The sequence below is a fragment of the Danio rerio genome, chromosome 4, assembly GCF_052040795.2.
Source record: "Danio rerio strain M-AB ecotype USA chromosome 4, GRCz13ab, whole genome shotgun sequence".
In the NCBI taxonomy this organism is placed as follows: domain Eukaryota; kingdom Metazoa; phylum Chordata; class Actinopteri; order Cypriniformes; family Danionidae; genus Danio; species Danio rerio.
In genome coordinates, this window is record NC_141024.2 from 69,175,402 (window position 1) to 69,198,149 (window position 22,748).

Consider the following 22,748-nt stretch of genomic DNA (forward strand, 5'->3'; position numbering starts at 1 on the left):
GTAGAATTCTCGCCTCCCACCCGGAAGTGCTGTGTCCAATTCCTGGCCAATGCAATTTCTGTTTTGTGTTGCAACTCTTCCAGTTCTGGGTAACAGCCTTGTAGCAATCACACCCCACTAGGACAGCAGGATGAGGATATCAGCATTGGTGGTTCAGTGGTAGAATTCTCGCCTGCCATGCGGGAGACCCGGGTTCGATCCCCGGCCAATGCAATTTCTCTTTTGTGTTGCTACTGTTCCAGCTGTGGGTAACAGCCTTGCAGCAATCACACCCCACTAGGACAGCAGTGAGAGCATATCAGCATTGGTGGTTCAGTGGTAGAATTCTCGCCTCCCACGCGGGAGACCCGGATTCGATTACCGGCCAATGCAATTCGTCTTTTGTGTTGCTACTCTTCCAGCTCTGGGTAACAGCCTTGCAGCAATCACACCCCACTAGGAAAGAAGTGTGAGCATATCAGCATTGGTGGTTCAGTGGTAGAATTCTCGCCTCCCTCGCAGGAGACCCAGGTCCGATTCCCGGCCAATGCAAATCCTGTTTTATGTTGCTACTCTTCCAGCTCTGGGTAACAGCCTTGCAGCAATCACACCCCACTAGGACAGCAGTATGAGCATATCAGCATTGGTGGTTTAGTGGTAGAATTCTCGCCTCCCACACAGGAGACCTGGGTCCGATTCCCGGCCAACGCAGTTCCCTTTTTGTGTTGCTTCTCTTCCAGCTCTGGGTAACAGCCTTGCAGCAATCACACCCCACTAGGAAAGCAGTATGAGCATATCAGCATTGGTGGTTCAGTGGTAGAATTCTCGCCTCCCACGCGGGAGACCCGGGTCCGATTCCCGGCCAATGCAAATCCTCTTTTATGTTGCCACTCTTCCAGCTCTGGGTAACAGCCTTGCAGCAATCACACCCCACTAGGACAGCAGTATGAGCATATCAGCATTGGTGGTTCAGTGGTAGAATTCCGGGTCCGATTCCCGGCCAATGCAAATCCTCTTTTGTGTTGCTACTCTTCCAGCTCTGGGTAACAGCCTTGCAGCAATCACACCCCACTAGGAGAGCAGTATGAGCATATCAGCATTGGTGGTTCACTGGTAGAATTCTCGCCTGCCACGCGGGAGACCCGGGTCCGATTCCTGGCCAATGCAATTCCTGTTTTGTGTTGCTACTCTTCCAGCTCTGGGTAACAGCCTTGCAGCAATCACACCCCACTAGGACAGTTGTATATGCATATCAGCATTGGTGGTTCAGTGGTAAAATTCTCGCCTCCCACGCGGGAGACCCAGATTCGATTACCGGCCAATGCAATTCGTCTTTTGTGTTGCTACTCTTCCAGCTCTGGGTAACAGCCTTGCAGCAATAACACCCCACTAGGAAAGAAGTGTGAGCATATCAGCATTGGTGGTTCAGTGGTAGAATTCTCGCCTCCCACCCGGGAGACCCGGGTCCGATTCCCGGCCAATGCAAATCCTGTTTTATGTTGCTACTCTTCCAGCTCTGGGTAACAGCCTTGCAGCAATCACACCCCACTAGGACAGCAGTATAAGCATATCAGCATTGGTGGTTTAGTGGTAAAATTCTCGCCTCCCACACAGGAGACCTGGGTCTGATTCCCGGACAACGCAGTTCCCTTTTTGTGTTGCTTCTCTTCCAGCTCTGGGTAACAGCCTTGCAGCAATCACACCCCACTAGGAGAGCAGTATGAGCATATCAGCATTGGTGGTTCAGTGGTAGATTTCTCGCCTCCCACGCGGGAGACCTGGGTCCGATTCCCGGCCAATGCAATTCCTGTTTTGTGTAGTTAATCTTCCAGCTCCGGGTAACAGCCTTGCAGCAATCACACCCCACTAGGACAGATGTTTGAGCATATCAGCATTGGTGGTTCAGTGGTAGACTTCTTGCCTGCCACGTGGTAGACCTGGGTCCGATTCCCAGCCAATTTAATTTAATTTTTGTGTTGCTACTCTTCCAGCTCTGGGTAACAGCCTTGCAGCAATCACAACCCACTAGGACAGCAGCATGAGCATATCAGCATTAATGGTTCAGTGGTAGAATTCTCGCCTCCCACGCGCGTGACCTGGGTCCGATTCCTGGCCAATGCAATTCCTGGTTTGTGTTGCTAATCTTCCAGCTCTGGGTAACAGCCTTGCAGCAATCACACCCCACTAGGACAGCAGTATGAGCATATCAGCATTGGTGGTTCACTGGTAGAATTCTCGCCTGGTCCGGTTCCTGGCCAATGCAAACCCTGTTTTGTGTTGTTACTCTTCCAGCTCTGGGTAACAGCCTTGCAGCAATCACAACCCACTAGGACAGTTGTATAAGCATATCAGCATTGGTGGTTCAGTGGTAGAATTCTCGCCTGCCACGCGGGAGACCCGGGTCCGATTCCCGGCCAATGCAATTGCTGTTTTGTGTGCCTCCTGTTACAACTCTAGTTGACTGCCTTTTAGCACTCACATAACACAAAGGCAAGGAAAAACATGGCTCAGCATTGGTGGTTCAGTGGTAGAATTCTCACCTGCCATGCGGGAGACCCGGGTCCGATTCTTGGCCAATGCAATTCCTGTTTTGTGTTGCTACTCTTCCAGCTCTGGGTAACAGCCGTGCAGCAATCACTACGCACTAGGACAGCAGACTGAGCATATCAGCAGTGGTGGTTCAGTGGTAGAAATCTCGCCTCCCACTGGGGAGACCCGGGTCCGATTTCCGGCAAATGCAATTCCTGTTTTGTGTTGCTAATCTTCCAGCTCTGGGTAACAGCCTTGCAGCAATCACACCCCACTAGGACAGAAGTATGAGCATATCAGCATTGGTGGTTCAGTGGTAGAATTCTCGCCCACCACGCGGGAGACCCGGGTCCGATTCCTGGCCAAAGCAATTCCTGCTTTGTGTTGCTAATCTTCCAGCTCTGGGTAACAGGGTTGCAGCAGTCACACCCCACTAGGGCAGCAATATCAGCATTGGTGGTTCACTGGTAGAATTCTCGCCTGCCACGTGGGACACCCTGGTCTGGTTCCTGGCCAATGCAAACCCTGTTTTTCTGTTGCTACTCTTCCAGCTCTGGGTAACAGCCTTGCAGCAATCACACCCCACTAGGACAGTAGTACGAGCATATCAGCATTGGAGGTTCAGTGGTAGAATTCTCGCCTCCCACGCGGGTGACCCGGGTCCGATTCCTGGCCAATGCAATTTCTGTTTTATGCTGCTACTCTTCCAGCTCTGGGTAACAGCCTTGCAGCAATTACACCCTACTAGGACAGCAGTATGAGCATATCAGCATTGGTGGTTTAGTGGTCGAATTCACGCCTCCCACACAGGAGACCTGGATCCGATTCCCGGCCAACGCAGTTCCCTTTTTGTGTTGCTTCTCTTCCAGCTCTGGGTAACAGCCTTGCAGCAATCACACCCCACTAGGAGAGCAGTATGAGCATATCAGCATTGGTGGTTCACTGGTAGAATTCTCGCCTGCCACGCGGGAGACCCGGCTCCGATTCCTGGCCAATGCAATTCCTGTTTTGTGTTGCTACTCTTCCAGCTCTGGGTAACAGCCTTGCAGCAATCACACCCCACTAGGACAGTTGTATAAGCATATCAGCATTGGTGGTTCAGTGGTAAAATTCTCGCCTCCCACGCGGGAGACCCGGATTCGATTACCGGCCAATGCAATTTGTCTTTTGTGTTGCTACTCTTCCAGCTCTGGGTAACAGCCTTGCAGCAATCACACCCCACTAGGAAAGATGTGTGAGCATATCAGCATTGGTGGTTCAGTGGTAGAATTCTCGCCTCCCTCGCAGGAGACCCAGGTCCGATTCCCGGCCAATGCAAATCCTGTTTTAGGTTGCTACTCTTCCAGCTCTGGGTAACAGCCTTGCAGCAATCACACCCCACTAGGACAGCAGTATGAGCATATCAGCATTGATAGTTTAGTGGTAGAATTCTCGCCTCCCACACAGGAGACCTGGGTCCGATTCCCGGCCAATGCAATTCCTGTTTTGTTTAGTTAATCTTCCAGCTCCGGGTAACAGCCTTGCAGCAATCACACCTCACTAGGACAGATTTTGAGCATATCAGCATTGGTGGTTCAATGGTAGAATTCTCGCCTGCCACGCGGGAGACCCGGGTCCGATTCCCGGCCAATGCAAATCTTGTTTTGTGTTGCTACTCTTTCAGCTCTGGGTAACAGCCTTGCAGCAATCACACCCCACTAGGACAGTTGTATAAGCATATCAGCATTGGTGGTTCAGTGGTAGAATTCTCACCTCCCACGCGGAAGTCCTGTGTCCAATTCCCGGCCAATGCAAATCCTCTTTTGTGTTGCTACTCTTCCAGCTCTGGGTAACAGCCTTGCAGCAATCACACCCCACTAGGAGAGCAGTATGAGCATATCAGCATCGGTGGTTCAGTGGTAGAATTCTCGCCTGCCACGCGGGAGACCCGTGTCCGATTCCTGGTCAATTTAATTCCTCTTTTGTGTTGCTACTCTTCCAGCTCTGGGTAACAGCCTTGCAGCAATCACACCCTACTAGGAGAGAAGTATGAGCATATCAGTGTTGGTGGTTCAGTGGTAGATTTCTCGCCTCCCACACGGGAGACCTGGGTCCGATTCCCGGCCAATGCAATTCCTGTTTTGTGTAGTTAATCTTCCAGCTCCGGGTAACAGCCTTGCAGCAATCACACCCTACTAGGAGAGCAGTATGAGCATATCAGTGTTGGTGGTTCAGTGGTAGAATTCTCGCCTCCCACACGGGAGACCTGGGTCCGATTCCCGGCCAATGCAATTCCTGTTTTGTGTAGTTAATCTTCCAGCTCCGGGTAACAGCCTTGCAGCAATCACACCCTACTAGGACAGATGTTTGAGCATATCAGCATTGGTGGTTCAGTGGTAGACTTCTTGCCTGCCACGTGGTAGACCTGGGTCCGATACCCGGCCAATTTAATTTCATTTTTGTGTTGCTACTCTTCCAGCTCTGGGTAACAGCCTTGCAGCAATCACAACCCACTAGGACAGCAGCGTGAGCATATCAGCATTAATGGTTCAGTGGTAGAATTCTCGCCTCCCACGCGGGTGACCCGGGTCCGATTCCTGGCCAATGCAATTTCTGTTTTATGTTGCTACTCTTCCAGCTCTGGGTAACAGCCTTGCAGCAATTACACCCTACTAGGACAGCAGTATGAGCATATCAGCATTGGTGATTTAGTGGTCGAATTCACGCCTCCCACACAGGAGACCTGGATCCGATTCCCGGCCAACGCAGTTCCCTTTTTGTGTTGCTTCTCTTCCAGCTCTGGGTAACAGCCTTGCAGCAATCACACCCCACTAGGAGAGCAGTATGAGCATATCAGCATTGGTGGTTCAGTGGTAGAATTCTCGCCTCCCACGCGGGAGACCCGGGTCCGATTCCCGGCCAATGCAAATCCTCTTTTGTGTTGCTACTCTTCCAGCTCTGGGTAACAGCCTTGCAGCAATCACACCCCACTAGGAGAGCAGTATGAGCATATCAGCATTGGTGGTTCACTGGTAGAATTCTCGCCTGCCACGCGGGAAACCCGGCTCCGATTCCTGGCCAATGCAATTCCTGTTTTGTGTTGCTACTCTTCCAGCTCTGGGTAACAGCCTTGCAGCAATCACACCCCACTAGGACAGTTGTATAAGCATATCAGCATTGGTGGTTCAGTGGTAAAATTTTCGCCTCCCACGTGGGAGACCCAGATTCGATTACCGGCCAATGCAATTTCTCTTTTGTGTTGCTACTGTTCCAGCTGTGGGTAACAGCCTTGCAGCAATCACACCCCACTAGGACAGCAGTGAGAGCATATCAGCATTGGTGGTTCAGTGGTAGAATTCTCGCCTCCCACGCGGGAGACCCGGATTCGATTACCGGCCAATGCAATTCGTCTTTTGTGTTGCTACTCTTCCAGCTCTGGGTAACAGCCTTGCAGCAATCACACCCCACTAGGACAGCAATATGAGCATATCAGCATTGGTGGTTTAGTGGTAGAATTCTCGCCTCCCACACAGGAGACCTGGGTCCAATTCCCGGCCAACGCAGTTCCCTTTTTGTGTTGCTTCTCTTCCAGCTCTGGGTAACAGCCTTGCAGCAATCACACCCCACTAGGACAGTTGTATAAGCATATCAGCATTGGTGGTTCAGTGGTAAAATTCTCGCCTCCCACGCGGGAGACCCGGATTCGATTACCGGCCAATGCAATTTGTCTTTTGTGTTGCTACTCTTCCAGCTCTGGGTAACAGCCTTGCAGCAATCACACCCCACTAGGAAAGATGTGTGAGCATATCAGCATTGGTGGTTCAGTGGTAGAATTCTCGCCTCCCTCGCAGGAGACCCAGGTCCGATTCCCGGCCAATGCAAATCCTGTTTTAGGTTGCTACTCTTCCAGCTCTGGGTAACAGCCTTGCAGCAATCACACCCCACTAGGACAGCAGTATGAGCATATCAGCATTGATAGTTTAGTGGTAGAATTCTCGCCTCCCACACAGGAGACCTGGGTCCGATTCCCGGCCAATGCAATTCCTGTTTTGTTTAGTTAATCTTCCAGCTCCGGGTAACAGCCTTGCAGCAATCACACCTCACTAGGACAGATTTTGAGCATATCAGCATTGGTGGTTCAATGGTAGAATTCTCGCCTGCCACGCGGGAGACCCGGGTCCGATTCCCGGCCAATGCAAATCTTGTTTTGTGTTGCTACTCTTTCAGCTCTGGGTAACAGCCTTGCAGCAATCACACCCCACTAGGACAGTTGTATAAGCATATCAGCATTGGTGGTTCAGTGGTAGAATTCTCACCTCCCACGCGGAAGTCCTGTGTCCAATTCCCGGCCAATGCAAATCCTCTTTTGTGTTGCTACTCTTCCAGCTCTGGGTAACAGCCTTGCAGCAATCACACCCCACTAGGAGAGCAGTATGAGCATATCAGCATCGGTGGTTCAGTGGTAGAATTCTCGCCTGCCACGCGGGAGACCCGTGTCCGATTCCTGGTCAATTTAATTCCTCTTTTGTGTTGCTACTCTTCCAGCTCTGGGTAACAGCCTTGCAGCAATCACTCCCTACTAGGAGAGAAGTATGAGCATATCAGTGTTGGTGGTTCAGTGGTAGATTTCTCGCCTCCCACACGGGAGACCTGGGTCCGATTCCCGGCCAATGCAATTCCTGTTTTGTGTAGTTAATCTTCCAGCTCCGGGTAACAGCCTTGCAGCAATCACACCCTACTAGGAGAGCAGTATGAGCATATCAGTGTTGGTGGTTCAGTGGTAGAATTCTCGCCTCCCACACGGGAGACCTGGGTCCGATTCCCGGCCAATGCAATTCCTGTTTTGTGTAGTTAATCTTCCAGCTCCGGGTAACAGCCTTGCAGCAATCACACCCTACTAGGACAGATGTTTGAGCATATCAGCATTGGTGGTTCAGTGGTAGACTTCTTGCCTGCCACGTGGTAGACCTGGGTCCGATACCCGGTCAATTTAATTTCATTTTTGTGTTGCTACTCTTCCAGCTCTGGGTAACAGCCTTGCAGCAATCACAACCCACTAGGACAGCAGCGTGAGCATATCAGCATTAATGGTTCAGTGGTAGAATTCTCGCCTCCCACGCGGGTGACCCGGGTCCGATTCCTGGCCAATGCAATTTCTGTTTTATGTTGCTACTCTTCCAGCTCTGGGTAACAGCCTTGCAGCAATTACACCCTACTAGGACAGCAGTATGAGCATATCAGCATTGGTGATTTAGTGGTCGAATTCACGCCTCCCACACAGGAGACCTGGATCCGATTCCCGGCCAACGCAGTTCCCTTTTTGTGTTGCTTCTCTTCCAGCTCTGGGTAACAGCCTTGCAGCAATCACACCCCACTAGGAGAGCAGTATGAGCATATCAGCATTGGTGGTTCAGTGGTAGAATTCTCGCCTCCCACGCGGGAGACCCGGGTCCGATTCCCGGCCAATGCAAATCCTCTTTTGTGTTGCTACTCTTCCAGCTCTGGGTAACAGCCTTGCAGCAATCACACCCCACTAGGAGAACAGTATGAGCATATCAGCATTGGTGGTTCACTGGTAGAATTCTCGCCTGCCACGTGGGAAACCCGGCTCCGATTCCTGGCCAATGCAATTCCTGTTTTGTGTTGCTACTCTTCCAGCTCTGGGTAACAGCCTTGCAGCAATCACACCCCACTAGGACAGTTGTATAAGCATATCAGCATTGGTGGTTCAGTGGTAAAATTTTCGCCTCCCACGTGGGAGACCCAGATTCGATTACCGGCCAATGCAATTTCTCTTTTGTGTTGCTACTGTTCCAGCTGTGGGTAACAGCCTTGCAGCAATCACACCCCACTAGGACAGCAGTGAGAGCATATCAGCATTGGTGGTTCAGTGGTAGAATTCTCGCCTCCCACGCGGGAGACCCGGATTCGATTACCGGCCAATGCAATTCGTCTTTTGTGTTGCTACTCTTCCAGCTCTGGGTAACAGCCTTGCAGCAATCACACCCCACTAGGACAGCAATATGAGCATATCAGCATTGGTGGTTTAGTGGTAGAATTCTCGCCTCCCACACAGGAGACCTGGGTCCAATTCCCGGCCAACGCAGTTCCCTTTTTGTGTTGCTTCTCTTCCAGCTCTGGGTAACAGCCTTGCAGCAATCACACCCCACTAGGAGAGCAGTATGAGCATATCAGCATTGGTGGTTCAGTGGTAGATTTCTCGCCTCCCACGCGGGAGACCTGGGTCCGATTCCCGGCCAATGCAATTCCTGTTTTGTGTAGTTAATCTTCCAGCTCCGGGTAACAGCCTTGCAGCAATCACACCCCACTAGGACAGATGTTTGAGCATATCAGCATTGGTGGTTCAGTGGTAGACTTCTTGCCTGCCACGTGGTAGACCTGGGTCCGATTCCCAGCCAATTTAATTTAATTTTTGTGTTGCTACTCTTCCAGCTCTGGGTAACAGCCTTGCAGCAATCACAACCCACTAGGACAGCAGCATGAGCATATCAGCATTAATGGTTCAGTGGTAGAATTCTCGCCTCCCACGCGCGTGACCTGGGTCCGATTCCTGGCCAATGCAATTCCTGGTTTGTGTTGCTAATCTTCCAGCTCTGGGTAACAGCCTTGCAGCAATCACACCCCACTAGGACAGCAGTATGAGCATATCAGCATTGGTGGTTCACTGGTAGAATTCTCGCCTGGTCCGGTTCCTGGCCAATGCAAACCCTGTTTTGTGTTGTTACTCTTCCAGCTCTGGGTAACAGCCTTGCAGCAATCACAACCCACTAGGACAGTTGTATAAGCATATCAGCATTGGTGGTTCAGTGGTAGAATTCTCGCCTGCCACGTGGGAGACCCGGGTCCGATTCCCGGCCAATGCAATTGCTGTTTTGTGTGCCTCCTGTTACAACTCTAGTTGACTGCCTTTTAGCACTCACATAACACAAAGGCAAGGAAAAACATGGCTCAGCATTGGTGGTTCAGTGGTAGAATTCTCACCTACCATGCGGGAGACCCGGGTCCGATTCTCGGCCAATGCAATTCCTGTTTTGTGTTGCTACTCTTCCAGCTCTGGGTAACAGCCGTGCAGCAATCACTACGCACTAGGACAGCAGACTGAGCATATCAGCAGTGGTGGTTCAGTGGTAGAAATCTCGCCTCCCACTGGGGAGACCCGGGTCCGATTCCCGGCAAATGCAATTCCTGTTTTGTGTTGCTAATCTTCCAGCTCTGGGTAACAGCCTTGCAGCAATCACACCCCACTAGGACAGAAGTATGAGCATATCAGCATTGGTGGTTCAGTGGTAGAATTCTCGCCCACCACACGGGAGACCCGGGTCCGATTCCTGGCCAAAGCAATTCCTGCTTTGTGTTGCTAATCTTCCAGCTCTGGGTAACAGGGTTGCAGCAGTCACACCCCACTAGGGCAGCAATATCAGCATTGGTGGTTCACTGGTAGAATTCTCGCCTGCCACGTGGGACACCCTGGTCTGGTTCCTGGCCAATGCAAATCCTGTTTTTCTGTTGCTACTCTTCCAGCTCTGGGTAACAGCCTTGCAGCAATCACACCCCACTAGGACAGTAGTACGAGCATATCAGCATTGGAGGTTCAGTGGTAGAATTCTCTCCTCCCACGCGGGTGACCCGGGTCCGATTCCTGGCCAATGCAATTTCTGTTTTATGCTGCTACTCTTCCAGCTCTGGGTAACAGCCTTGCAGCAATTACACCCTACTAGGACAGCAGTATGAGCATATCAGCATTGGTGGTTTAGTGGTCGAATTCACGCCTCCCACACAGGAGACCTGGATCCGATTCCCGGCCAACGCAGTTCCCTTTTTGTGTTGCTTCTCTTCCAGCTCTGGGTAACAGCCTTGCAGCAATCACACCCCACTAGGAGAGCAGTATGAGCATATCAGCATTGGTGGTTCACTGGTAGAATTCTCGCCTGCCACGCGGGAGACCCGGCTCCGATTCCTGGCCAATGCAATTCCTGTTTTGTGTTGCTACTCTTCCAGCTCTGGGTAACAGCCTTGCAGCAATCACACCCCACTAGGACAGTTGTATAAGCATATCAGCATTGGTGGTTCAGTGGTAAAATTCTCGCCTCCCACGCGGGAGACCCGGATTCGATTACCGGCCAATGCAATTCGTCTTTTGTGTTGCTACTCTTCCAGCTCTGGGTAACAGCCTTGCAGCAATCACACCCCACTAGGAAAGATGTGTGAGCATATCAGCATTGGTGGTTCAGTGGTAGAATTCTCGCCTCCCTCGCAGGAGACCCAGGTCCGATTCCCGGCCAATGCAAATCCTGTTTTAGGTTGCTACTCTTCCAGCTCTGGGTAACAGCCTTGCAGCAATCACACCCCACTAGGACAGCAGTATGAGCATATCAGCATTGATAGTTTAGTGGTAGAATTCTCGCCTCCCACACAGGAGACCTGGGTCCGATTCCCGGTCAACGCAGTTCCCTTTTTGTGTTGCTTCTCTTCCAGCTCTGGGTTACAGCCTTGCAGCAATCACACCCCACTAGGACAGATTTACGAGCATATCAGTTTTGGTGGTTCAGTGGTAGAATTCTCACCTCCCACATGGGAGACCTGGGTCCGATTCCCGGCCAATGCAATTCCTGTTTTGTTTAGTTAATCTTCCAGCTCCGGGTAACAGCCTTGCAGCAATCACACCTCACTAGGACAGATTTTGAGCATATCAGCATTGGTGGTTCAATGGTAGAATTCTCGCCTGCCACGCGGGAGACCCGGGTCCGATTCCCGGCCAATGCAAATCTTGTTTTGTGTTGCTACTCTTTCAGCTCTGGGTAACAGCCTTGCAGCAATCACACCCCACTAGGACAGTTGTATAAGCATATCAGCATTGGTGGTTCAGTGGTAGAATTCTCACCTCCCACGCGGAAGTCCTGTGTCCAATTCCCGGCCAATGCAAATCCTCTTTTGTGTTGCTACTCTTCCAGCTCTGGGTAACAGCCTTGCAGCAATCACACCCCACTAGGAGAGCAGTATGAGCATATCAGCATCGGTGGTTCAGTGGTAGAATTCTCGCCTGCCACGCGGGAGACCCGTGTCCGATTCCTGGTCAATTTAATTCCTCTTTTGTGTTGCTACTCTTCCAGCTCTGGGTAACAGCCTTGCAGCAATCACACCCTACTAGGAGAGAAGTATGAGCATATCAGTGTTGGTGGTTCAGTGGTAGATTTCTCGCCTCCCACACGGGAGACCTGGGTCCGATTCCCGGCCAATGCAATTCCTGTTTTGTGTAGTTAATCTTCCAGCTCCGGGTAACAGCCTTGCAGCAATCACACCCTACTAGGAGAGCAGTATGAGCATATCAGTGTTGGTGGTTCAGTGGTAGAATTCTCGCCTCCCACACGGGAGACCTGGGTCCGATTCCCGGCCAATGCAATTCCTGTTTTGTGTAGTTAATCTTCCAGCTCCGGGTAACAGCCTTGCAGCAATCACACCCTACTAGGACAGATGTTTGAGCATATCAGCATTGGTGGTTCAGTGGTAGACTTCTTGCCTGCCACGTGGTAGACCTGGGTCCGATACCCGGCCAATTTAATTTCATTTTTGTGTTGCTACTCTTCCAGCTCTGGGTAACAGCCTTGCAGCAATCACAACCCACTAGGACAGCAGCATGAGCATATCAGCATTAATGGTTCAGTGGTAGAATTCTCGCCTCCCACGCGGGTGACCCGGGTCCGATTCCTGGCCAATGCAATTTCTGTTTTATGTTGCTACTCTTCCAGCTCTGGGTAACAGCCTTGCAGCAATTACACCCTACTAGGACAGCAGTATGAGCATATCAGCATTGGTGATTTAGTGGTCGAATTCACGCCTCCCACACAGGAGACCTGGATCCGATTCCCGGCCAACGCAGTTCCCTTTTTGTGTTGCTTCTCTTCCAGCTCTGGGTAACAGCCTTGCAGCAATCACACCCCACTAGGAGAGCAGTATGAGCATATCAGCATTGGTGGTTCAGTGGTAGAATTCTCGCCTCCCACGCGGGAGACCCGGGTCCGATTCCCGGCCAATGCAAATCCTCTTTTGTGTTGCTACTCTTCCAGCTCTGGGTAACAGCCTTGCAGCAATCACACCCCACTAGGAGAGCAGTATGAGCATATCAGCATTGGTGGTTCACTGGTAGAATTCTCGCCTGCCACGCGGGAAACCCGGCTCCGATTCCTGGCCAATGCAATTCCTGTTTTGTGTTGCTACTCTTCCAGCTCTGGGTAACAGCCTTGCAGCAATCACACCCCACTAGGACAGTTGTATAAGCATATCAGCATTGGTGGTTCAGTGGTAAAATTTTCGCCTCCCACGTGGGAGACCCAGATTCGATTACCGGCCAATGCAATTTCTCTTTTGTGTTGCTACTGTTCCAGCTGTGGGTAACAGCCTTGCAGCAATCACACCCCACTAGGACAGCAGTGAGAGCATATCAGCATTGGTGGTTCAGTGGTAGAATTCTCGCCTCCCACGCGGGAGACCCGGATTCGATTACCGGCCAATGCAATTCGTCTTTTGTGTTGCTACTCTTCCAGCTCTGGGTAACAGCCTTGCAGCAATCACACCCCACTAGGACAGCAATATGAGCATATCAGCATTGGTGGTTTAGTGGTAGAATTCTCGCCTCCCACACAGGAGACCTGGGTCCAATTCCCGGCCAACGCAGTTCCCTTTTTGTGTTGCTTCTCTTCCAGCTCTGGGTAACAGCCTTGCAGCAATCACACCCCACTAGGAGAGCAGTATGAGCATTTCAGCATTGGTGGTTCAGTGGTAGAATTCTCGCCTCCCACGCGGGAGACCCGGGTCCGATTCTCGGCCAATGCAAATCCTCTTTTATTTTGCTACTCTTTCAGCTCTGGGTAACAGCCTTGCAGCAATCACACCCCACTAGGACAGCAGTATGAGCATATCAGCATTGGTGATTCAGTGGTAGAATTCCGGGTCCGATTCCCGGCCAATGCAAATCCTCTTTTGTGTTGCTACTCTTCCAGCTCTGGGTAACAGCCTTGCAGCAATCACACCCCACTAGGAGAGCAGTATGAGCATATCAGCATTGGTGGTTCACTGGTAGAATTCTCGCCTGCCACGCGGGAGACCCGGGTCCGATTCCTGGCCAATGCAATTCCTGTTTTGTGTTGCTACTCTTCCAGCTCTGGGTAACAGCCTTGCAGCAATCACACCCCACTAGGACAGATGTATAAGCATATCAGCATTGGTGGTTCAGTGGTAAAATTCTCGCCTCCCACGCGGGAGACCCGGATTCGATTACCGGCCAATGCAATTCGTCTTTTGTGTTGCTACTCTTCCAGCTCTGGGTAACAGCCTTGCAGCAATAACACCCCACTAGGAAAGAAGTGTGAGCATATCAGCATTGGTGGTTCAGTGGTAGAATTCTTGCCTCCCACGCGGGAGACCCGGGTCCGATTCCCGGCCAATGCAAATCCTGTTTTATGTTGCTACTCTTCCAGCTCTGGGTAACAGCCTTGCAGCAATCACACCCCACTAGGACAGCAGTATGAGCATATCAGCATTGGTGGTTTAGTGGTAAAATTCTCGCCTCCCACACAGGAGACCTGGGTCTGATTCCCGGCCAACGCAGTTCCCTTTTTGTGTTGCTTCTCTTCCAGCTCTGGGTAACAGCCTTGCAGCAATCACACCCCACTAGGAGAGCAGTATGAGCATATCAGTGTTGGTGGTTCAGTGGTAGAATTCTCGCCTCCCACGCGGGAGACCTGGGTCCGATTCCCGGCCAATGCAATTCCTGTTTTGTGTAGTTAATCTTCCAGCTCCGGGTAACAGCCTTGCAGCAATCACACCCCACTAGGACAGATGTTTGAGCATATCAGCATTGGTGGTTCAGTGGTAGACTTCTTGCCTGCCACGTGGTAGACCTGGGTCCGATTCCCAGCCAATTTAATTTAATTTTTGTCTTGCTACTCTTCCAGCTCTGGGTAACAGCCTTGCAGCAATCACAACCCACTAGGACAGCAGCATGAGCATATCAGCATTAATGGTTCAGTGGTAGAATTCTCGCCTCCCACGCGCGTGACCCGGGTCCGATTCCTGGCCAATGCAATTCCTGGTTTGTGTTGCTAATCTTCCAGCTCTGGGTAACAGCCTTGCAGCAATCACACCCCACTAGGACAGCAGTATGAGCATATCAGCATTGGTGGTTCACTGGTAGAATTCTCGCCTGGTCCGGTTCCTGGCCAATGCATACCCTGTTTTGTGTTGTTACTCTTCCAGCTCTGGGTAACAGCCTTGCAGCAATCACAACCCACTAGGACAGTTGTATAAGCATATCAGCATTGGTGGTTCAGTGGTAGACTTCTTGCCTGCCACGTGGTAGACCTGGGTCCGATTCCCAGCCAATTTAATTTAATTTTTGTGTTGCTACTCTTCCAGCTCTGGGTAACAGCCTTGCAGCAATCACAACCCACTAGGACAGCAGCATGAGCATATCAGCATTAATGGTTCAGTGGTAGAATTCTCGCCTCCCACGCGCGTGACCCGGGTCCGATTCCTGGCCAATGCAATTCCTGGTTTGTGTTGCTAATCTTCCAGCTCTGGGTAACAGCCTTGCAGCAATCACACCCCACTAGGACAGCAGTATGAGCATATCAGCATTGGTGGTTCACTGGTAGAATTCTCGCCTGGTCCGGTTCCTGGCCAATGCAAACCCTGTTTTGTGTTGTTACTCTTCCAGCTCTGGGTAACAGCCTTGCAGCAATCACAACCCACTAGGACAGTTGTATAAGCATATCAGCATTGGTGGTTCAGTGGTAGAATTCTCGCCTGCCACGCGGGAGACCCGGGTCCGATTCCCGGCCAATGCAATTGCTGTTTTGTGTGCCTCCTGTTACAACTCTAGTTGACTGCCTTTTAGCACTCACATAACACAAAGGCAAGGAAAAACATGGCTCAGCATTGGTGGTTCAGTGGTAGAATTCTCACCTGCCATGCGGGAGACCCGGGTCCGATTCTCGGCCAATGCAATTCCTGTTTTGTGTTGCTACTCTTCCAGCTCTGGGTAACAGCCGTGCAGCAATCACTACGCACTAGGACAGCAGACTGAGCATATCAGCAGTGGTGGTTCAGTGGTAGAATTCTCGCCTCCCACTGGGGAGACCCGGGTCCGATTCCCGGCAAATGCAATTCCTGTTTTGTGTTGCTAATCTTCCAGCTCTGGGTAACAGCCTTGCAGCAATCACACCCCACTAGGACAGATCTTTCAGCATAGCAGCATTGGTGGTTCAGTGGTGGAATTCTCGCCTGCCAAGCGGGAGACCTGGGTCCGATTCCCGGCCAATGCAAATCCTCTTTTGTGTTGATACTCTTCCAGTTCTGGGTAACAGCCTTGCAGCAATCACACCCCACTAGGACAGCAGGAAGAGCATATCAGCATTGGTGGTTCAGTGGTAGAATTCTCACCTCCCACGCAGGAGACCCGGATTCGATTACCAGCCAATGCAATTCTTCTTATGTGTTGCTACTCTTTCAGCTCTGGGTAACAGCCTTGCAGCAATCACACCCAACTAGGACAGCAGTATGAGCATATCAGCAGTGGAAGTTCACTGGTAGAATTCTCGCCTGCCACGCGGGAGACCCGGGTCCGATTCCTGGCCAATGCAAATCCTGTTTGTATTGCTAATCTTCCAGCTCTGGGTAATAGCCTTGCAGCAATCACAACCCACTAGAACAGCAGTATGAGCGTATCAGCGTTGGTGGTTCAGTGGTAAAATTCCTGTTTGTGACGCGGGAGATCCGTGTCCGTTTTCCGGCCAATGCAATTCCTGTTTTGTGTTGCTACTCTTCCCGCACTGGGTAATAGCCTAGCAGCAATTACTCCCCTCAAGGACAGCTGTTTGAACATATCAGCATTGGTGGTTTAGTGGTAGAATTCTAACTTGCCACGCGGGACACACTTGGAGTCAAATCCTGACTAATACAGAAGTGGTTTTGTGTGGCTCCTGTTCCAGCTCTGGTTGATGTCCTTTTAGCACTCACACAAAGGCAAGGAACAAGGTAGGTCAGCATTGGTGGTTCACTGGTAAAATTCTTGCCTGCCTCACGGGAGATCCGTGTCCGTTTTCCGGCCAATGCAATTCCTGTTTTGTGTTGCTACTCTTCCGGCTCTGGGTAACAGCCTTGCAGCAGTCACACCCCACTAGGACAGTAGTATGAGCATATCAGCATTGGTGGTTCACAGGTAGAATTCTAGCCTCCCATGCTGGAGACCCAGGTCCGATTCCCGGCCAATGCAATTTCTGTTTTGTGTTGCTACTCTTTTAGCTCTGGGCAACAGCCTAGCAGCAATCACACCCCACTAGGACAGCAGTATGAGCATATCAGCATTGGTGGTTCATTTGTAGAATTCTAGCCTGCCACGCGGGAGACCCTGGCCCGGTTCCTGGCCAATGCAAACCCTGTTTTGTGTTGCTACTCTTCAAGCTCTGTGTAACAGCCTAGCAGCAATCACACCCCACTAGGACAGCAGTATTAGTAGTCAGCATTGGTGGTTCAGTGGTAGAATTCTCACTTGCCACGCGGGAGGCCTGGCGTCGATTCACGGCTATAACAATTGCTGTTTTGTGTGGCTCCTGTTCCAGCTCTGGTTGACGGCCTTTTAGCTCTCACACAACACAAAGTCAAAAAACAACATGGATCAGCATTGGTGGTTCAGTGGTAGAATTCTCACTTGTCACGTGGGAGACCCAGGTTTGATTCTCGGCTAATGCAATTACTGTTTTGTTTTGCTACTCTTCCAGCTCTGGGTAACAGCCTTGTAGCAGTCACACCCCACTAGGGCAGCAATATGAGTATATCTGTATTGGTGGCTCAGTGGTAGAATTCTTGCCTACCATGCGGGACACATGAGTTCGATTCCCATCTAGTGCAGTTGCTGTTTTGTGTGGCTCCTTTTCCAGCTACATGTAACTGCCTTGCAGCACTGACTCCCCACAAGGGCAAAAGAACATATGTGCCAGCGTTGGTATTTCAGTGGTAGAATTTTCGCCCGCCTTGTGGAAGAACTGGGTCTGTTTGCCAGCCAATGCAGTTGCTGGTCTGTGTTGCTACTCTTCCAGCTGCATGTAACAACATAGCAGCAATCACACCCCACTAGGGTAGGATAACATGTGTTTCAGCATTGATGGTTTAGTGCCCTATCATGCGCGCGGCGCAACATTATATTGCTAGTTTAAGCTTGAGTCGTTTTGAGGCGTTGCGCTACGCTGTTTAAATAGCAAATGCATTAGCGCTCATATGTGCACCCATAGGCGTTCTGGTCTAAAAAAGAAGGTGTTCTGAGGCGCACTGCTGGCGCGTTGCTATTTTGAGAAACTAAAATAGATTTTAAATTAGACCAAAACAAACCCGGTCTAAACTCCTGCGCAGAGTTGCGCCTCGCTTACACACAATTCTCACCTGCCACGTGGGAGATTCGTGTCCGATTCCCGGCCAATGGCAAAATAATAAGCAGGTCAGCATTTGTGGATTTGTGTTGATTCCTGGCCAATGCAATTTATGTTGCTCCCCTTCCAGCTGCATGTAACCGCCTGGCAGCTCTCAGAGCCCACAAGGGCAGGTGAACATGTGAGGCAGCATTGGTGGTCCAGTGGTTGAATTCTCGCCTCCCATGCAGGAGACCCGGGTCTGATTCTGGGCCAATGCAGTTCATGTTTTGTGTTGCTCCTCTTCCAGCTGCATGTAACAGCCTTGCAGCACACACACACCACAAAGGCAAGGAAAGATATGTGTCAACATTGGTGGCTCAGTGGTAGAATTCTTGCCTGCTTATAGCCGTACCACCCTGGGAACAGTAGAGGACACTAGTGAGCGATACAGGGAGTGAACAGCTGCAGTTTGGAGAAAGGGTCTCCTTCATTTTATAATTTTTGTTGTGTGTTTGTTTGTGTTGTTTTTATGGAGTGAAAAAGAGTCTATTTTATTTTATTTTTTTAAACCACCTGAGAGCAGCATCTTGCTAACTGGAGGTTTTTTTTTTTTTCACTTTTCCTGGGCATAAAATGGACCGTTCTTTGGCAAACGAAACTGGGCTGGATGCAGAGACTCTCTTGGCAAATGAAACTAGACTGGATGGAGGGGCAAGAATGGTTAAGGACAATGGACTGGACGATAGACAACGAGCTGGACAAAGGAAAAACTTGGAAGAAAATATTTTAAAGAAGTAACAGTAATAGTGAATGCCGAAGAAGTAAATGAGGTAAGAGCTGTGGACATCATTAAAGCAGTGACAGACAAGGGTGGTCATGGGAAGATTCTGGCTTTGAGACTGAGGCAAGGAAAAGAGTTTGAACTAACTATGGTAAAGCAAGAAACATGTGAGGAATTGATCTATGAACTGTTGATTAAGGAAATGAACTGTTAAAAAAAAGCTCCAAAACAGGGATTATGTTGTTTATTTCGTGCACCTGCCAGTCTATCTTGATGACAGAGAAATTTTAGAAAAATTAGAAGGATGGGGAGTTTATCCCATATCAAAAATAAAAAGAAGAGTTTACACAGGCACTGACATTGAGGACGGAACAAGGTTCCTAGAAGTAAGGTTCCCTAAGGAGGTGGCATTATTCCCATGTAGCACAAACCTGGAAACAGCAAAAGGTACTTCAGGGTAATGCACAGCCACCAAGTGAAGACCTGTAGGCTGTGCATGAGCCCTGAGCAACTGTTAATGTGTGGAATGTAATAAAAAGAAAAATGGAAAGATGCATAGAAAGACTGTACTGGTATTTTAAAGAAGATATGTTACCAAGCTTTTATGATGTGTTTAATGATGAAGTGTATAATGTTTTAAATGGTTTAAAGTGGAAGCTGCCCAAAGAGGATATTATTTTATGAAGAAAGTTTATTTTAATGTATTTGTTTTGTGAAATTTCTGGAGTTTTTAAATGTTAATGTAATATGATGATTTTAAAAAAAAGCACCTGTTAATGGATTGCACAGATTTTAAGTGCTATAAATGTGAAGAAAAGGGACACTGCAAGGAATTGTAATACTGTCAAATGTCCAGTGTTACGATTGACATCCACATCAGCTGCTAGCTGAGTTTTCTTCTTAGGCGGCATATTTGGTAATTCTGTGACACTCACCCGAGTTACTTCTGACACCAACTGTTACGATTGACCGGGTGGATGGAGGCAAAAAAGTGTCACAGAAGCCGCTGGTGAAAGTGAAGAGTGATTTATTTACACAAAGTGAAAACAAAAATCCAGCAAAACATGTGAAAGTGACAAAATAACAATAAAGAAAAATAAACTATTCTATATTTACAATGTATATACAGGCTTGTTCAGCTAAATCAAGTAAATGACCTGAACAAAATCTGTTAACAATACTGACACAAACAACCTTCTCCTACAACTACCCACTCCAAGTAAATGTTTGGGGCCATTTTATTGTATTGGCCCCGCCCATGGGTTAAACCATTTTACTGGTAGTGGGTTACCATGTAGACAAAAAAATACATAAAAAGACATTCAACAGAAATATAAATTAATGCAAGTAAATGAATATGCATACAAAACTCAAAATACAACACAACAAATAACCAATACAAATTTAAACAACAAAACTGTGATTTTTATTTACTGACCAGGGGCTTGTGACCCTGATGATGTTATGGAAAATGGCTGCTCCAAAGTGAAGGCGGGAAAAATCTGTATAAATGGCTTTGTTCGAAAGTTAAACAGGTTTGGTGCTGAGAAATGGAAACTGGTAAGTATATGTAAACTCTCTATGTTTGGTTAATAAATGAAGTTTAAAAGAAAATGTGTCTGTGGTTATTTCAGTGTTGATATGGGCTATTGTTTGACATAAAAGTGAAATTTTTACATAAACACAATGCTAATCTTGACAGAAAAAACAACATGTACACATTACACAAACACACACATGCACGATACAAATAACACAAAGGTCCATGTTTAAAAGTATGTATGAGTGTAATGTGAAGTGTGTTTGTTAGTCACAGTGTCTTAGTTTTACACTGTGACATCCAGAATTTATACAATTTTTAAACAAGTGTGAATGTTGGATGGAAGGAGAGGAAGGGGGGAACAAAACAAGAGGACGGACAGTTGCATGAAAGAAACAAGGAAGAAGAAGATTTAAAAACAAGGGTAATGGAGGAGGAAACAAACAATATAAGGGGAGAGGAAAAAATGTGAACGAAAAACAGAAGTCAGAACAAGAACAGTGGACACAAGCGTTTTTTAACCTTTTATCATGGAATGCAAGAGGTTTATTGAATGTGGAGAAATTTGAAAAAATGTTGGTGTTATGTAAAGAAGCTGACATGATTGTTTTGCAAGAAAAAAATTGGAAAAATTAAAGTGGTTCAAAATGGTTAAAATGGTTCAAAGTAAATGGGATGGTCAAATATATTATAACAATAGAGAGGATAAAGTGGATTGTGGAGTAGTGATTTGAATAAAACAAGGTATATATGAAAAAGAAAAGGTAATATTTGAGGATGGAGTTGGGAAAAGCATGGCGATGAAATTAGAAAAAGTTGAAGATAATTTCATAATTTATAATATTCATGCATCCAATGAAAAAAATGAAAAAGTGAACTTCTTTAAAAACGTTAGTATAAATGTAAAAAATGGCAGAATGTTATTGTAGTTTGAGATTTTAATACTGTTTTCACAGAATTAGATCTGGGAAGTACGATGGTATATAGAAAAGACAAGGGGAGAAAGGAGCTACTGAAAATGATGACAGAATGCAATTTAATAGATGTGTGGAGAGAGAGAAATAAGACAAAGAGGAAATTTTCAAGAATGCAACTGGTTTTAAATGAGGTGAAGTAGGATTGATTATATGTTATGTAATGTAGAAATGAAAGACTATATCAAAAGTGTATTTTACAAAAACCTTGGATTTAGTGATCATTCGATTTTTTGTGTGAAGTTAGATTGTGTAAAAGTTGAAAGGGGATTAGGTGTATGGATTTTGAACACAACAATTTTAAAACATGAGACATACAAAGAAAAAAAAATCAACAAATAATTGTAAACAGTAAATTGGATAGAATGTATAGGAAAGATAAAAGAATATAGTGGGACAACATGAAGTTAGACAAAAAAATGTTCAATAAAATATTGTAAAATAATATAATTAGAAGCAAAGCAAAGTACACTGTTGAAGGAGATCGAAGTACAAAATACTTCCTTAACTTAGAAAAGACTAGACAGAAAGGAGACTTAATGAAAGAGGTGTTGGATAAAAATGGAGAATTAAAACAAGGAACAGAGAAAATGACTATTTGTTTGAAGTGATTAAAAACTTTGGATTTGGGGAGAATTTTAGGAAATGGATCAACATTTTTTATTATAATATTTTGACATGTATTAAATGCAAGGTTTTTTTATCGGAATGTTTTCAACCAACAAGGTCTATAAGACAAGGATGTCCACTATCTGCACTACTGTACACATTAGTAGCTGAACCATTATTTGTAATCCAAAAGGAATACAAATAGAAGAAAGAACCGAACTTGAGCCAATTTACCAGTATGCAGATGACACAACTTTGTTGGTTGAAGACATCCAAAGTGTAACAAAGGCAATGGGGATTTTAAAGAGGTATTGTAAAGGAACTGGAGCTAAGATTAATGTATTAGAGAATTAATCAATAAAACCTTTGCCTTCAATGTCAGGTTTCTCAGTTTCCAATATCTCAATCTAATTTCCATCTAAGTTCCATCCATCTGCCCTTTCAATTCTCATACACACACTCTTTTCAACTCTCAAAAATGTGGTATGTGCTGAGTGTTACCCCATTGCCTTTTGATTACTATAAAAGAATTTTGAAAATGTGTTTTAGATTTCTTATCAGGAAAAGGAAGAGCAAAAATAGCATACGACACGTTTTAAGGACATACCCACTTTTAAGGATGAAAACATTAAGGACAAAATTGGTAAAATGTTTTGTAGATGTTAAGAGTAAAGCAGTGTGGAAAAGTGTCATGGGCTATTTTTTAAAGAAATGTGGTCAAGTAAATAAGGGATGTAGTGTATTATGTATGAAAACAAAAAAGATATGTGGACAGGTATACCAATATTTTATACAGAGGTTTTAGAAACTTGGGGAAACTTTTTAGAAAATGTGCTCATTGTACCTAAAGGAAGAAACCAGCTCTTAGAACAACCTTTGTTTTTAAACATGAATGTCAAGAAAGATGGAAATGTAATATATTATAAAAAAATGGT

The 22,748-nt window shown here is 47.6% G+C and overlaps 26 non-coding genes across 26 annotated transcripts; all 26 read left to right on the plus strand.

The window, feature by feature from the left end:
* The first annotated feature begins 142 nt into the window (after positions 1 to 142).
* On the plus strand, positions 143 to 213 carry trnag-gcc (transfer RNA glycine (anticodon GCC)). Its single transcript has one exon. It is a non-coding gene; the product is annotated as a tRNA-Gly (tRNA).
* An 88-nt stretch (positions 214 to 301) lies between these two features.
* Positions 302 to 372, plus strand: trnag-ccc (transfer RNA glycine (anticodon CCC)). Its single transcript has one exon. It is a non-coding gene; the product is annotated as a tRNA-Gly (tRNA).
* Positions 373 to 778: 406 nt separating this feature from the next.
* trnag-ccc (transfer RNA glycine (anticodon CCC)) lies at positions 779 to 849 on the plus strand. The gene has a single exon. It is a non-coding gene; the product is annotated as a tRNA-Gly (tRNA).
* Positions 850 to 1,393: 544 nt separating this feature from the next.
* On the plus strand, positions 1,394 to 1,464 carry trnag-ccc (transfer RNA glycine (anticodon CCC)). Its single transcript has one exon. It is a non-coding gene; the product is annotated as a tRNA-Gly (tRNA).
* Positions 1,465 to 1,711: 247 nt separating this feature from the next.
* Positions 1,712 to 1,782, plus strand: trnag-ccc (transfer RNA glycine (anticodon CCC)). Its single transcript has one exon. It is a non-coding gene; the product is annotated as a tRNA-Gly (tRNA).
* Positions 1,783 to 2,330: 548 nt separating this feature from the next.
* Positions 2,331 to 2,401, plus strand: trnag-gcc (transfer RNA glycine (anticodon GCC)). Its single transcript has one exon. It is a non-coding gene; the product is annotated as a tRNA-Gly (tRNA).
* Positions 2,402 to 3,118: 717 nt separating this feature from the next.
* trnag-ccc (transfer RNA glycine (anticodon CCC)) lies at positions 3,119 to 3,189 on the plus strand. The gene has a single exon. It is a non-coding gene; the product is annotated as a tRNA-Gly (tRNA).
* Positions 3,190 to 3,595: 406 nt separating this feature from the next.
* trnag-ccc (transfer RNA glycine (anticodon CCC)) lies at positions 3,596 to 3,666 on the plus strand. Its single transcript has one exon. It is a non-coding gene; the product is annotated as a tRNA-Gly (tRNA).
* A 405-nt stretch (positions 3,667 to 4,071) lies between these two features.
* trnag-gcc (transfer RNA glycine (anticodon GCC)) lies at positions 4,072 to 4,142 on the plus strand. The gene has a single exon. It is a non-coding gene; the product is annotated as a tRNA-Gly (tRNA).
* A 1,201-nt stretch (positions 4,143 to 5,343) lies between these two features.
* On the plus strand, positions 5,344 to 5,414 carry trnag-ccc (transfer RNA glycine (anticodon CCC)). Its single transcript has one exon. It is a non-coding gene; the product is annotated as a tRNA-Gly (tRNA).
* A 406-nt stretch (positions 5,415 to 5,820) lies between these two features.
* Positions 5,821 to 5,891, plus strand: trnag-ccc (transfer RNA glycine (anticodon CCC)). Its single transcript has one exon. It is a non-coding gene; the product is annotated as a tRNA-Gly (tRNA).
* A 247-nt stretch (positions 5,892 to 6,138) lies between these two features.
* Positions 6,139 to 6,209, plus strand: trnag-ccc (transfer RNA glycine (anticodon CCC)). Its single transcript has one exon. It is a non-coding gene; the product is annotated as a tRNA-Gly (tRNA).
* Positions 6,210 to 6,614: 405 nt separating this feature from the next.
* Positions 6,615 to 6,685, plus strand: trnag-gcc (transfer RNA glycine (anticodon GCC)). The gene has a single exon. It is a non-coding gene; the product is annotated as a tRNA-Gly (tRNA).
* A 1,201-nt stretch (positions 6,686 to 7,886) lies between these two features.
* Positions 7,887 to 7,957, plus strand: trnag-ccc (transfer RNA glycine (anticodon CCC)). The gene has a single exon. It is a non-coding gene; the product is annotated as a tRNA-Gly (tRNA).
* Positions 7,958 to 8,363: 406 nt separating this feature from the next.
* trnag-ccc (transfer RNA glycine (anticodon CCC)) lies at positions 8,364 to 8,434 on the plus strand. The gene has a single exon. It is a non-coding gene; the product is annotated as a tRNA-Gly (tRNA).
* Positions 8,435 to 8,681: 247 nt separating this feature from the next.
* Positions 8,682 to 8,752, plus strand: trnag-ccc (transfer RNA glycine (anticodon CCC)). The gene has a single exon. It is a non-coding gene; the product is annotated as a tRNA-Gly (tRNA).
* A 707-nt stretch (positions 8,753 to 9,459) lies between these two features.
* On the plus strand, positions 9,460 to 9,530 carry trnag-acc (transfer RNA glycine (anticodon ACC)). The gene has a single exon. It is a non-coding gene; the product is annotated as a tRNA-Gly (tRNA).
* A 1,035-nt stretch (positions 9,531 to 10,565) lies between these two features.
* Positions 10,566 to 10,636, plus strand: trnag-ccc (transfer RNA glycine (anticodon CCC)). The gene has a single exon. It is a non-coding gene; the product is annotated as a tRNA-Gly (tRNA).
* Positions 10,637 to 11,200: 564 nt separating this feature from the next.
* On the plus strand, positions 11,201 to 11,271 carry trnag-gcc (transfer RNA glycine (anticodon GCC)). The gene has a single exon. It is a non-coding gene; the product is annotated as a tRNA-Gly (tRNA).
* Positions 11,272 to 12,472: 1,201 nt separating this feature from the next.
* On the plus strand, positions 12,473 to 12,543 carry trnag-ccc (transfer RNA glycine (anticodon CCC)). The gene has a single exon. It is a non-coding gene; the product is annotated as a tRNA-Gly (tRNA).
* A 406-nt stretch (positions 12,544 to 12,949) lies between these two features.
* trnag-ccc (transfer RNA glycine (anticodon CCC)) lies at positions 12,950 to 13,020 on the plus strand. The gene has a single exon. It is a non-coding gene; the product is annotated as a tRNA-Gly (tRNA).
* Positions 13,021 to 13,267: 247 nt separating this feature from the next.
* On the plus strand, positions 13,268 to 13,338 carry trnag-ccc (transfer RNA glycine (anticodon CCC)). The gene has a single exon. It is a non-coding gene; the product is annotated as a tRNA-Gly (tRNA).
* Positions 13,339 to 13,723: 385 nt separating this feature from the next.
* Positions 13,724 to 13,794, plus strand: trnag-ccc (transfer RNA glycine (anticodon CCC)). Its single transcript has one exon. It is a non-coding gene; the product is annotated as a tRNA-Gly (tRNA).
* Positions 13,795 to 13,882: 88 nt separating this feature from the next.
* On the plus strand, positions 13,883 to 13,953 carry trnag-ccc (transfer RNA glycine (anticodon CCC)). The gene has a single exon. It is a non-coding gene; the product is annotated as a tRNA-Gly (tRNA).
* A 247-nt stretch (positions 13,954 to 14,200) lies between these two features.
* On the plus strand, positions 14,201 to 14,271 carry trnag-ccc (transfer RNA glycine (anticodon CCC)). Its single transcript has one exon. It is a non-coding gene; the product is annotated as a tRNA-Gly (tRNA).
* A 1,008-nt stretch (positions 14,272 to 15,279) lies between these two features.
* On the plus strand, positions 15,280 to 15,350 carry trnag-gcc (transfer RNA glycine (anticodon GCC)). Its single transcript has one exon. It is a non-coding gene; the product is annotated as a tRNA-Gly (tRNA).
* Positions 15,351 to 22,748: the final 7,398 nt, after the last annotated feature.